The sequence below is a fragment of the Podarcis melisellensis genome (genome assembly GCF_964234715.1).
Source record: "Podarcis melisellensis genome assembly, chromosome: 4".
In the NCBI taxonomy this organism is placed as follows: domain Eukaryota; kingdom Metazoa; phylum Chordata; class Lepidosauria; order Squamata; family Lacertidae; genus Podarcis; species Podarcis melisellensis.
Window position 1 is genome coordinate 7,770,466 of NC_138531.1, and position 12,087 is coordinate 7,782,552.

A 12,087-nucleotide genomic window follows, 5' to 3' on the forward strand; every position below is an offset into this window, starting at 1 on the left:
CCACCCTGCTTAGACACCAATCCATGTTTTTCAGGCTTTAGCATTTTAACAATAGCTGGACATGCTTAGGTTGGATTAGAGATGGAGAATTCTACATGTAGCACCTGCTTTCTGTTCCAGCTATGGCATATTCCTCCAATATTCCTCAGATGAAAATAGGGACCTTCTATTCTACTTCAGTTTACACGCACCCCCCAGCGCCCCTATATACATGCACTGTCGATGGAATATAGAATATGGAAAAAAGACGGGGCTGGCTGAGCTGCCCTAACCATGAGGCTTCTATCAGCCTGCCTTGGGTCTCAGAGAAAGCACCCGCTCCGTGTGTTTACAAGGCGGCACTTCCATGCCAGCAACAGAGCCGATGAGCTCAGCAGCAGCAGCTGATGCCCCTTGCCCTCCTCTTCCTGCAAGTCCCAATGTGCCACCGGACTTTGATAATCTTTTGTAGTATTGCACCTTGAGCACGGCCAAAGTTTGGTGTCCCCAAATGAATCTTCTCAGTGATGGCTCTTTTCAATTTTGCCCCCCTCTACTTGGCCCCCTATGCTGGGGAACCACCTGAACCTAAATCCAGCACTGTATGCAAGGAGAGTGCCCCCCGCTTTTACATTTGGGAACTGTTGGAAGATATGAAATCCAAAGTGTGCTTAAGCACTGTCTTGAACTGGTTGCAAACTAAATCCATGCTTAAAGCTTTTCTTGAAATGAAACCTGACTGAACATCCTTGCCAAATTACTCTGCATGATAAGAGGGCTCTGAAGGAAGAACCAATAACATCCAAAATACATCATTACTGAAACACCTGCTACTTTTGCTGAAAAGGCAACGCCACTTCTTTCAAATAAACAGCTCGATATATATTTGCGAAATTATACTGTATGAACCACAATGTAATAGGACTCATAATTTGTATCTTTCTAGAATGAACCATAAAATGCCATGTTTTACTAACTACGAGACCCAATAATTTCTCCTCCTGATTGTACTTTGCTGTATTACAGGGACTTCTGGAATAAACATAACATGTTACACATTTTCCCCCCTGGTTATCAGTTAGATTTATTAGAAATGAACACACCGAATGAATATTTAGAATGTTCCTGTTATGAGTATGCTAATGTTCCCAAAGTGAGAAGTTCTATAAAGCTATGCTTCTCAAAAGAGAACTTAAAGAGGAGAAAAGCCCCTCATCCTAGCTTTTCTGCTGTAAGATTAATAACACAGCAATCTGGCTTTTGATCTGCAATTGTATTATCTGTTGTTAATTTAACTCTAATTCACATCATTTATTCTCATTATCTTAGATACTTTTAATGCCACTCTAAGCATTTTCATTGTTAACATTGTGTTTTAACAGTATTAGGATTTGAATTTCAATCATGATTTCTGCTATAATGTAACTTGTACCCTAAATGAGAATAATTTTGCAAGACTGACTAGAGTTAAAAAAAAAAAAGCCCCACAAAAAACCCTTAGGGTCTGTTTCACTAAATACATATTCATGCTCATGCATAATTAAAAATAACTTTTTCCATTGTGAACTGAAACTCCATTTTATATCTGCTAAATGCACAAACATGTATCAAAAAATCCACCCTATGTCAGCCTGTTATAGAGTCTCCCAAAGCCAGTTTTGTGAAATTTAATATAGTCAAGACAGTGGGCAGCTGGCAGCATTCTATACTGAAATAGAGACTCATATTTCAAGTAGGTTCTTTTACTCCTTAAAATACGCATGACTCCCATATATATCCCATTGTTCCTCCAAGGAGCTCAAGGCAGTGCTCATGCTCCCCACCCACTGTCCTGCCACACCCTCCATTTTATCCTCATGACACCTCTGTGAAGAAACATATGCTAAGTATGAGTGACTTCTTGTCAGGGACTGGCTGAAGAGGAGTGGTGGGAGGCACCAGCTGAGGAACTCCCAGGGAAAACCCCAGAGGAGGAAGGCTCAGAGCCAGAGCGTTTGTGGTGGGACACCAAGGAGAGGTCAGAGGAAGAAGATTAGGAGGAGGGGCTGGATGCTGAAGGGCCAACAAGGTTTCGTGAGCAGGGCGAAGCTGTGACAGGGAACAGTTCAGACTCTGAGGCTGAAGCAGAGGAGGGGTGGTGGTCAAGAGACTGCTGAAGCATCCTGGGAGTCTTCTTCTCCAGCTGCAACAAGCTCTCCTACCCACCTGGTCTCCAAGACTATGAAGAGCAAAACAGACCAGAGCAGTTTAAGGCTGCTTGGGAAACATCTGGGAGAGGATGAGTCTTAGAAAGAGGAGAAGGCAGGGAGCTTCTGTCCTGGCAACAGATCTATGGGGGCAAAACCTACTGAGAAGTGTTGCTGAGTTGTATGCCATTTCCTTGAATAAAGAGTTGACTTCATTGACAACTGACTCTGACTCTTCGTGCTGACCTGCATCTGATTCCAGCCCTGACGTTTGGTCACAATCACCCGATGAGCTTCATGGCGGATCAGGGATTAGAACCAGGTCTCCCCTTCACTAGTCTACTACACTACCCCAGCCCAATGGCCATCATAAATATCCCAAGCTTTAGGTATACAGTCGTACCTTGAAAGTCGAACGGAATCCGTTCCAGAAGTCCGTTTGACTTCCAAAACATTTGGAAACCAAAGCACAGCCTCTGATTGGCTGCAGGAAGCTCCTGCAGCCAATAGGAAGCCACAGAAGCCCCATCCGACATTCGCCTTCCAAAGAACGTTCACAAACAAGAACACTCACTTCCAGGTTTGTGGCGTTCGGGAGCCAAAACGTCCAAGTACCAAGGCATTTGGGATCCAAAGCACAACTGTACTTGGCAAAGCATATCTTCGCAGGATATCGCAGGATACTCACCTCTCAAGTGATTTGCCCAAGGGTGTGTCTGTCCTCTTGGTCTCAGGAACTGGCTCTGGGAAGTGACCATGTCATTAAAGAGATCCTCACTTCTCTCATGTTCTTCAAAATGTTTGTAGAGCCATCACAAGGAACATAGCTGTGGGGGATAAGGAAGAATGAGGAACAGAATCCTTTGTATCAGGGATGGGGAGCTTGTGGCCCTCCAGACGTTGGTGGACTCTAAACCCCATCAGCATGGTCAAAGATAATGGATCTGTAAAAGTCCAGCAACATCCGCATTTCCCCCATTCCTGCCTTATATGCTATTCTGTGGAGATGTGGAAGGAAAGGAGCTTGCTGTCCCTTCATATTCTGGCAGCATTTCTTCAACAGGTGTCAATCTCAAAAAATAAAGCCGGGTATCACTTACACACATACCCCCCAAATGACAAAGATTTGAGCTATCCTGAACCATGCAGGAATCAACAGCTTGAAAGTCTCACTACTGAAAAAACTTGAGAGCCCCCTAATCAAAAGAGTAAGCTTCACATACGATATAAATTACTGGAAAATGTTTGAGACATAAACATATCTCCTAAGAGCTCTAACCCTTTAGAGAAATTAATAAATCAATCTCTTTTAGCCTCTGACTGTTAAATTAATATCTTTACTAATTATCTCTTGCTAGGGAATCTTTGATCTTCTTTGGGTCAAGCTTAAGTTAAGGAGGGTCACAGCAGTGAATAATTCCTTTAACTGATGACAAATATCCATCAGAGTCATTGGAAAATTAGATTTTCCCCTCTGCCAGCTGGACTACTTTTCTTTTCTCACCAGGTAAGCACTCCTCTCCATTCTGAAAGCTTACAAAATGAGATACTGTCAGGTTGTGTCAAAATATATTACATCCTTACCACCCTGTTGTAATGATGTACTCAGTGCATGGACTATTTGATGAGCAGGCCTGTCAGGGTCTGCATCACAGAAGCGGCTCAGTAGCTTTCTGGCAGGTGGGTTGCTGTTGCTGACAGGGGTGGTGAGGAGAGGCAAGGCAACTGGGAGGTTGGCATGGTGCAAACACACTGTCAGGACCCCCTAACTGGCTCCGCTGGGGTGTTTGCCCTCCACCAACTTCCTTGCCACCTCACCTCTCCCCCTGCTGCTAAGCAACAGCAGCCCTCCTGCCACAGAGCTACCATAAGTTGCTCCACCCCGCTCAGCAAGCCACTTTGGTAGGAAGATGTACATGTTCATATCGTACACCAGTCTATTTTGAGACAGGGGTGGGTTGCTAATGAATACGATGATAATGAATAAATATATATTCATTTGGGTGCACCTAGGCTGCTTTTTGGGTGCTGCCCACAGGGTACCACATATGAGGAATGGCCCAAACTGTACAGTTGATTGCACAGAACAAACCTATCCATTTCTTTTTCTTGTTTAGAACCAGTGACTTAAGGTACAGAAACCATTTCCATGGATTTCTGAAAAACATTAATTAATAGATATTTGATCTTCTGTCTCCCTTTGTCTCATTATCATCTGATGCACAGAAATACCAAGAGTTTTGTCACTGCAAGCTTCTGAAATGTTGGCTTAATGTAAACAGGATTCTGTAATGTTACTTTCAGGATGACCAAATTTTGATTAGATTATTTACTCCTGACTTGCTAACTGGATAAAATGTAGACACAGATTTACTTTTGGCTAGCCTGATTTCCACTACTTTCAACTTTTGCTTCTCCGCTATTAACAGGGAAGCGGGAGCCATGAACCAACATTGACATAGCTGTAAAAATGTTTGGGGAGGTTGCAGAAACAAATGGTTTTATATTTCTGACACCTTCTGAGACACTTTTTTTCTTTTTCTGTTTTTTTTTTAAGAACGATGAAGAAGAGAATGGTAGCGATAAGATTTATTAGATCATTTTCACTCCACTGACAATGCCTTATATGTGGTTAAAATACAGATAAAGGAACCCTATGCATAATGTAAAGCAGAAGTCCAATAAATAAAACAAAAGCTCCACCAAGAGTATGAATGCAGCAATTTGAAATTTTAGGGGAAAGCTCTGTTAACAAAAGAAAGTTGATTAAGGTTCATTAAAGTGATGTCACGCAGTAATAAGTCTCAGAGACACAGACAAGCATGTAGGTAAAAGTGGTGAGAGGGTAGACGGTGTTATTTGCTTCCGTGTAGGAGTTCTGTATGAGAGATCTTTCTGTAGCAAATGAGGTGGCAAATGATATCCAGAATAATGACTTTGGAATAGCTCTGAGCTGCTATCCTAATAAAAGATAACATAGACAACTGTATCTGCAATATAGGCTAGAGATTTCTGCATGTTCATTCTGAAGCAAATGCTATGAATAGTCTTGTATTTTTTTATATACTGCAGATGTTACCATACACATGGTTGAGACAGGGCAGTGACAGAGCAAAAACAGGTCGCCCGATTGCTCAGAAGTTTGATCCAGAAAACTTTCAAAGGAGCCAAGGAAATGATATCACCTGATTTATGGCATGTACAGTAATGCCTTAAGAGAGAATCTAATGAAAATGATTTACAGGTGGTACATGACACCAGTCAAGCTTGCAAAAATTTATAATTTACCTGACAATAAATGTTGGAAATGTAATGAGACTGAAGGTACATTCTTTCACCTTTGGTGGAAATGCCCAAGGATTAAGACATTCTGGGAGATGATTTATAATGAAATGAAAAAGGTATTTAAATATACCTTCCTGAAGAAACCAGAGGCCTTTCTCCTGAGCATGGTCGGCCAATTGGTGCCAAAGAAAGACAGAACTTTCTTTATGTATGCGACAACAGCAGCAAGAATACTCATTGCGAAGCATTGGAAGACACAAGATGTACCCACCCAGGAAGAATGGCAGATGAAGTTGATGGACTACATGAAATTGGCGGAAATGACTGGCAGAATCCGAGACCAGGGAGAAGAGTCGGTGGAAGAAGACTGGAAAAAATGTAAAGATTATTTACAGAAATACTGTAAAATCAAAGAATGTTAGAAAAATGTTGGAATGAAGTTATATGGCTTTAGCAGAAATGTTATAAGGAACTAAGTACAAATAGATTGTTAATGCATTAAAGGGAAAAATAAGGTTAGAATATGTTAAGATAAATATAGTACATAAAATAGAGGAAGGAATTGCTGAAACAGTTAATTGAAGTGGAATACAAAAAGGGAGGTGTGAGGAGGTCGCTGAAATAAGTGATGAAAGATAAGATATCGAAATTACTGGATGTGTTTTTAATTGTTTTGTTTTGTTAATTTAATGTCTTTTGTAGTGTTTTTTGTTTTTGTATTGTTTTGTCTTGTTTAATTTTTCTTCTTTTTTTGTAATCTTTAAACTGTTAATAAATATTATTTTTTTTAAAAAAGGAAATGATATCACCTGATTTGATCTGGTCTTTTGGCGGAAGACCCCAGCAGGGGTGCCAACTTGAATGAAATATTGGGGGGGGGCATGTAAGCCCAGCTCCATATAACCAATCACATGACACAGCACACACACACACACACACACACCATTTGAATGTCAATGGCCATTAACTGGGGGGGGGGCTCAATTTTTGGGGGGGCTAAAAAAGTTGGTTCCTATGGACCCCAACAACTAAATTGGGGGTCATTGATGCTTGAAACCATCACGTGTAATGTACTTGGAGTGGGGAAGCCTCTGGAAACTAGAGCCCTATGGAGACAGGCTTAGAATTTCAACATTAACGATTACCTGAGCCGTTGAGGGGATTGAAAGAGTGTGCATTGATTCAAACTATTTATTGAAAATGCATTTAGTCTTTAGGATAGAAATCACCTCCAAAAAACAAGAAGTGTTGAAAACTTCAGGACTGATTGCTTCTAATTAGTACATAATTATTTTAGCTATTCTTTTCCCACCCCATTCAGATAGTGATCCTACAACCTCATCACTTTTTTTTGTTCTAAGATTTGTTATATGCGAAGGAATCTTTTGTTACTAAGGCTGAATCAAATACTATTTGCTACCTAAGATATATTACTAACTGCTATTAAAGATTTCCTTTCTAGCTGCACAGCAGCTGACCAAACAATGCATAAGGATCTACAGTGGTACCTCGGGTTAAGTACTTAATTCATTCCGGAGGTCCGTTCTTAACCTGAGACTGTTCTTAACCTGAAGCACCACTTTAGCTAATGGGGCCTCCCGCTGCCGCCACACCGCCGGAGCACAATTTCTGTTCTCATCCTGAAGCAAAGTTCTTAACCCGAGGTATTATTTCTGGGTTAGTGGAGTTTGTAACCTGAAGCGTATGTAACCTGAAGCGTATGTAACCCAAGGTACCACTGTACATACAAATATTATAAAATCATAAATCTGTAGGCTTCTCATGGCTTCATGACTCGAGTGGGTTCTTAATACATTTATAATATACAGTACTGACATATTCATAATATAATCTTAGACTGAAAATTATAACAAACAAGACTTTGACCTTATAAACTAGATAGTCGACTGTAGGAAAAGGGTCACCACTATTTTCTTTCACAAATAGTGAAAGAATGTAGGCACACTTATAAACATTACCACTGCAGTCCCCCTATATCTTTTTAAGGAAGAAAACAGTGGGATATTTTTCTTTTAAAGGGTGATGAGAATGTGGCAGGGAGCACAGTCCAAATGCCTCATTGTGGAGAGTTCCTAGAAATCTCATGTATGCTGGCTTGAGTTGTATGATGGAAGAAAGGTGGACTGGAAACACACCAAATAAGCAAGAGAGGTCAGCCATTGTGTGCATCCACCCAGAGTTGATGCTCCAAGTCTAAATGCAAACAGCCATGCCCAATGCTCCGTCTCCTAGAACAAGTGCCTTTGCACCAGCAGATAGCAGAGTTTAAAGTCCGTGTGACAAAAGCATCAAACACAACACTTGCACTAGCAGAAGCTGGCCGCACAACAGCTGATTCCTGAGCTGTTGTAGCCCTAGTACTCAAACATGTGTGGGTTTATGTGTTTGTCTATACAGACCTTCAAGCTGTGTTGAGAGCCCAGCAAGGAACTTTGCCTGCTCAAAAGCTTTGGCTGAAAATCTCATCCATCATGCACACTTTGAGCTAGGCTCTAAGGCTAGACAAGTACATCAAGGGTCTGAAAGCTCTCAGGCAATGTAGTCATCAGAGATAGTAGTCTGCACAGCCAGACACATACATCAAAGGTTTGTGATGACATCATAATAACAGCAACAACAGAGCTGGAAATTCTAGCCATACCTGAAGCATTTGCTCCCATTGGTTTCATTTATTCTATCACTGGGCATATAGCGGGGCCACTTTTCTTTAAATTAATAATTCTGTTCCTTTGACCAGAAAGAATGAAATTCTAACACGAATATTAGATCAACACGAGCAACTGGGTTTCATGATGACATGGAATAAAATTTGGCTTTGGTTTAACTGCATAAAATACATTCTGGGATTTTACTTCTCTAATGCATAATGGCTGCAAATGAAATAATCCCTTCCTGAGCATGCAAGTTTTCTGCTGATTCCTGATTCAGTTTTTGTAAATTCCTCTATGAAATTACCTGATCCACACCTTTTGAAATAAGGCATGGAACTCAGCTCGCCACTGGATTTTGCCCTATGCCAAGCGCTGCAAAGCAGTTTGTGACAGTTAAAGGCTACAATCCACACACAACAGGTTCTGCCCAACCTTTTTGTGTGTGATATAATGCGGTAGGAGGAGTCCTGACGGGGCCTCCTGTGGCCACAGGAAGGCCTGACAGAGCCTGCTGCAGTTACGGGTAGTCCCCACAAGGTCCTCTGGGGTGGCAGGAATGCCCGCCAAGGCCCATTGCGGCATATTGAGGAGGCCTGGCCCCTTTCTTGAAAATTGGAGACAGATGGCATCCCTGCTGCAATCCTATACTCACTGAACTCACTGGACAGGACTGAAATTCACATATGTCAAAATACACATTTAAGATTACAGAGAGAGAGAGAGAGAGAGAGAGAGAGAGAGAGAGGTAGGTAAAGGACCTCTGACCGTTCGGGGTTGCGGCACTCATCTCGCTTTACTGGTTGAGGAAGCTGGTATACAGCATACGGTGTATGTGCCAGCATGACTAAGCAGCTTCTGGAGAAACCAGAGCAGCGCACGGAAACACCGTTTACCTTCCCGCCGGAGTGGTACCTATTAATCTACTTGCACTTTGACGTGCTTCAAACTGCTAGGTTGGCAGGAGCTGCGACTGAGCAACGGGAGCTCACCCCATCAATACATATTCTAAGAAATAATATACGTTTAAATACATTTTGATTTTGTGAAATATATATTTTAAATTCATAGGTGAATGAGAAAACAGGATGGGATTATATGTACAAATGATTACATGTACTAATCTTTCCCAAATGACTTGAAAGAGTCAAATCCATTCGCCCCTATTTAATTTTCCAGGTTTTATCCAAATACTTGACCTTTTGTGGTTTATTTTATTTTAAAGAAGGTATGATAATAGCTGGTATTCTAAAGCTTGCAGTTGTTCAGGTGTCTTGCAAAATACAAATTTGTCCACTGAACTCACCACACAGAGAGATTATGTTAGAGACCTCACAGCAAGGAGGAATTTTGCACAATTATGGCAGAAGAGCAGGAAGAAGGGGAGGGGAGCAGAGCAGAGGGAATTCTCACAAAAGCTGGTGCTGCAACCCTGCTATTTATTGCAAGGCAGCATCCAGAGCTATTCTAAGTGCATGCAGCTTGGATTCAGGCTACATCTTCCCCTTTGAATTAAACTGAATCGCCAATAAAACTCTGCTTCGTTGGATTGTGCTTAATTGTGCAAATTTAAGGAAAGTGTTACATTTCGATACGCACCATCTAAATCTACTTAATTTACTGACTACAAGCTCCTTGGTGGCTTACCAAGGATAGTAGTTTAATAACTGTAAACGAGAAACCTAATTGGATTTTTTTTGGGGGGGGGAGGAAGAATCTCAGAAAACTGAGAAGTATTTTGACGTATTTGCATAATGGGTGAACTCCTGTGGGACAGCTAAAGGTCAATTCTGATGTTGTTGCCCAGGAAATTGGTAACAAACAGAAAATTTGAAATCATCTTGAGAAGTGTACTTTGTCCGTAGTTATCTATCCATGCCCACACTCACTATTAACCAATTTAACTTGTCTCTCTCAAGAGCCACACATAGTAAACATAGACATTGCTCGGTAAAAACTCAGATTTTACAAACATGTTGTTTGTTGTTTAGTCGTTTAGTCGTGTCCGACTCTTCGTGACCCCATGGACCAGAGAACGCCAGGCACCTCTGTCCTCTACTGCCTCCCGCAGTTTGGTCAAACTCATGCTGGTAGCCTCGAAAACACTATCCAACCATCTCGTCCTCTGTCGCCCCCTTCTCCTTGTGCCCTCCATCTTTCCCAACATCAGGGTCTTTTCCAGGGAGTCTTCTCTTCTCATGAGGTGGCCAAAGTACTGGAGCCTCAGCTTCAGGATCTGTCCTTCCAGTGAGCACTCAGGGTTGATTTCCTTCAGTATGGAGAGGTTTGATCTTCTTGCAGTCCATGGGACTCTCAAGAGTCTCCTCCAGCACAAACATACACACATGATAATACTTTGAGGGCTCCCCTCCACAAATTGGTCCTGCCCTGCTTCATTCATGTCCGACCCCACTGCCCTCTCCAGCAACCCCTTGTATATGAGTGTCCTTTTGTCAATCTACATATTCACAAGATCCAGGCATATTACTCTCCTTTGCATCTGAAGTAGTGGTCTCTGAACTTTAACCCACAAATAATTATGCCAAAACAAATTTCCTGTGCCCAGCATCCTTGCCACTGCCTCCTTCAGATGAGGTTCTTAGGTATCAGGGGTCAGCAAACTTCTTCAGCAGGTGGCCGGTCCACTGTCCCTCAGACCTTGTGGGGGGCTGGACTATATTGAGGGGGCGAGAACAAATTCCTATGGCCCACAAATAACCCAGAGATGCATTTTAAATAAAAGGACACATTCTACTCTTGTAAAAACACGCTGATTCCCGGACCGTCCATGGGCTGGATTTAGAAGGTGATTGGGCCGGATCCAGCCCCCCGGGCCTTAGTTTGCCTACCCCTGGGTTATCCCTTTCCATCACCCGAATGTATTAAATGAGAGTCAAGAGCCCAGTTTGGGAAAGACAACCACTGGTCATTCCTGGGGGAAGCACTACCAAAGTTTTGGTCTCCTTTGGAGGAGAGAGCATTGGACTCTTGTGGCATTTTAATATTTATTTTATTCACAAATATATGTATAGACAGTAAGAGGAGGCAAATGCATACACTAAACCCACAACTTATGCAGGGGTTATGTTATGGAGATCGCACCTAAAGCCAAAATTGCATATAGTCAAAACACATTGGGTAAAATGGCAGGTGGGATTGCCAAAGTTTCCCCCCCAGTTGTCCATATATTCCACACACAATTAAAAAAATAGTGCTTTGCCAAGCACATAAAGCTGAATGCACACACTTTAAATGTGCATAAGTTGTGGGCTTACTGTATGCACTCCTACCAAGCTTCTAATGTGCTGTGTCATATCAGATCTCTTGAGATGGGCAGTTCAAAATGCTTCCAACTCTCAGCTTTCTTTGTGCTTCTGCCTCTCCCTTTCTTTGTTCTAAAACTGCTCCTTTTGTTCCAGGTAGGCTGCCCACACATAACAGCTCCTCTCCCCTTTGCTGGGTCTGTCTTACAGTTCCATGCTGTGATAGCTTTCCCATTCAAAACACTCAGTGAGCTTGCCCACTATCAAGAGACATCAACTGCCCATTATGTGTCATTAAGAAACATGAACATTCTTTTGTTAAATCCTAGACTCTGATCAAGCTAGACCTATTCAGTCGGCTGGCAGACAAAAAACCCACAACAATATTGTTGCCAACTCGCTGATTGCTGTCTTCAAAGAGCTTCTGCCATACCTGGCATCTTTGGGTTCATAAAGGCCTTGTGAGTTTTCTTCTTGCTTTGTTTACTCTGCTCTTTCCCCAAAACACAGAAAATTTGCAAGGGCAGAATCTGCGGCAGTGTCCCATCTTGTCAGTATAATTGGTGTGACTTTATTGTTAGACTGCTGCCAATGAAACGTCACAGAATTGTTCAAGCAGTCCCAGCTTGGAAGATGACTCATATGCTTTACAGTCTGAGCTCCTGTATTTGATTCCAAGAAAAGGACTGACCTCTTCTCTGCTGT

At 42.1% G+C, this 12,087-nt stretch overlaps 1 long non-coding RNA gene across 1 annotated transcript in view; it reads right to left on the reverse strand.

The window, feature by feature from the left end:
* Positions 1 to 2,911, reverse strand: part of LOC309367755 — an 80,111-nt gene extending 77,200 nt beyond the window's left edge. Inside the window, exon 1 of the long non-coding RNA XR_014167324.1 lies at positions 2,854 to 2,911. This is a non-coding gene — a long non-coding RNA (uncharacterized lncRNA). The remainder of the gene's footprint in view (positions 1 to 2,853) is intronic.
* Between the last annotated feature and the right edge of the window lie 9,176 nt (positions 2,912 to 12,087).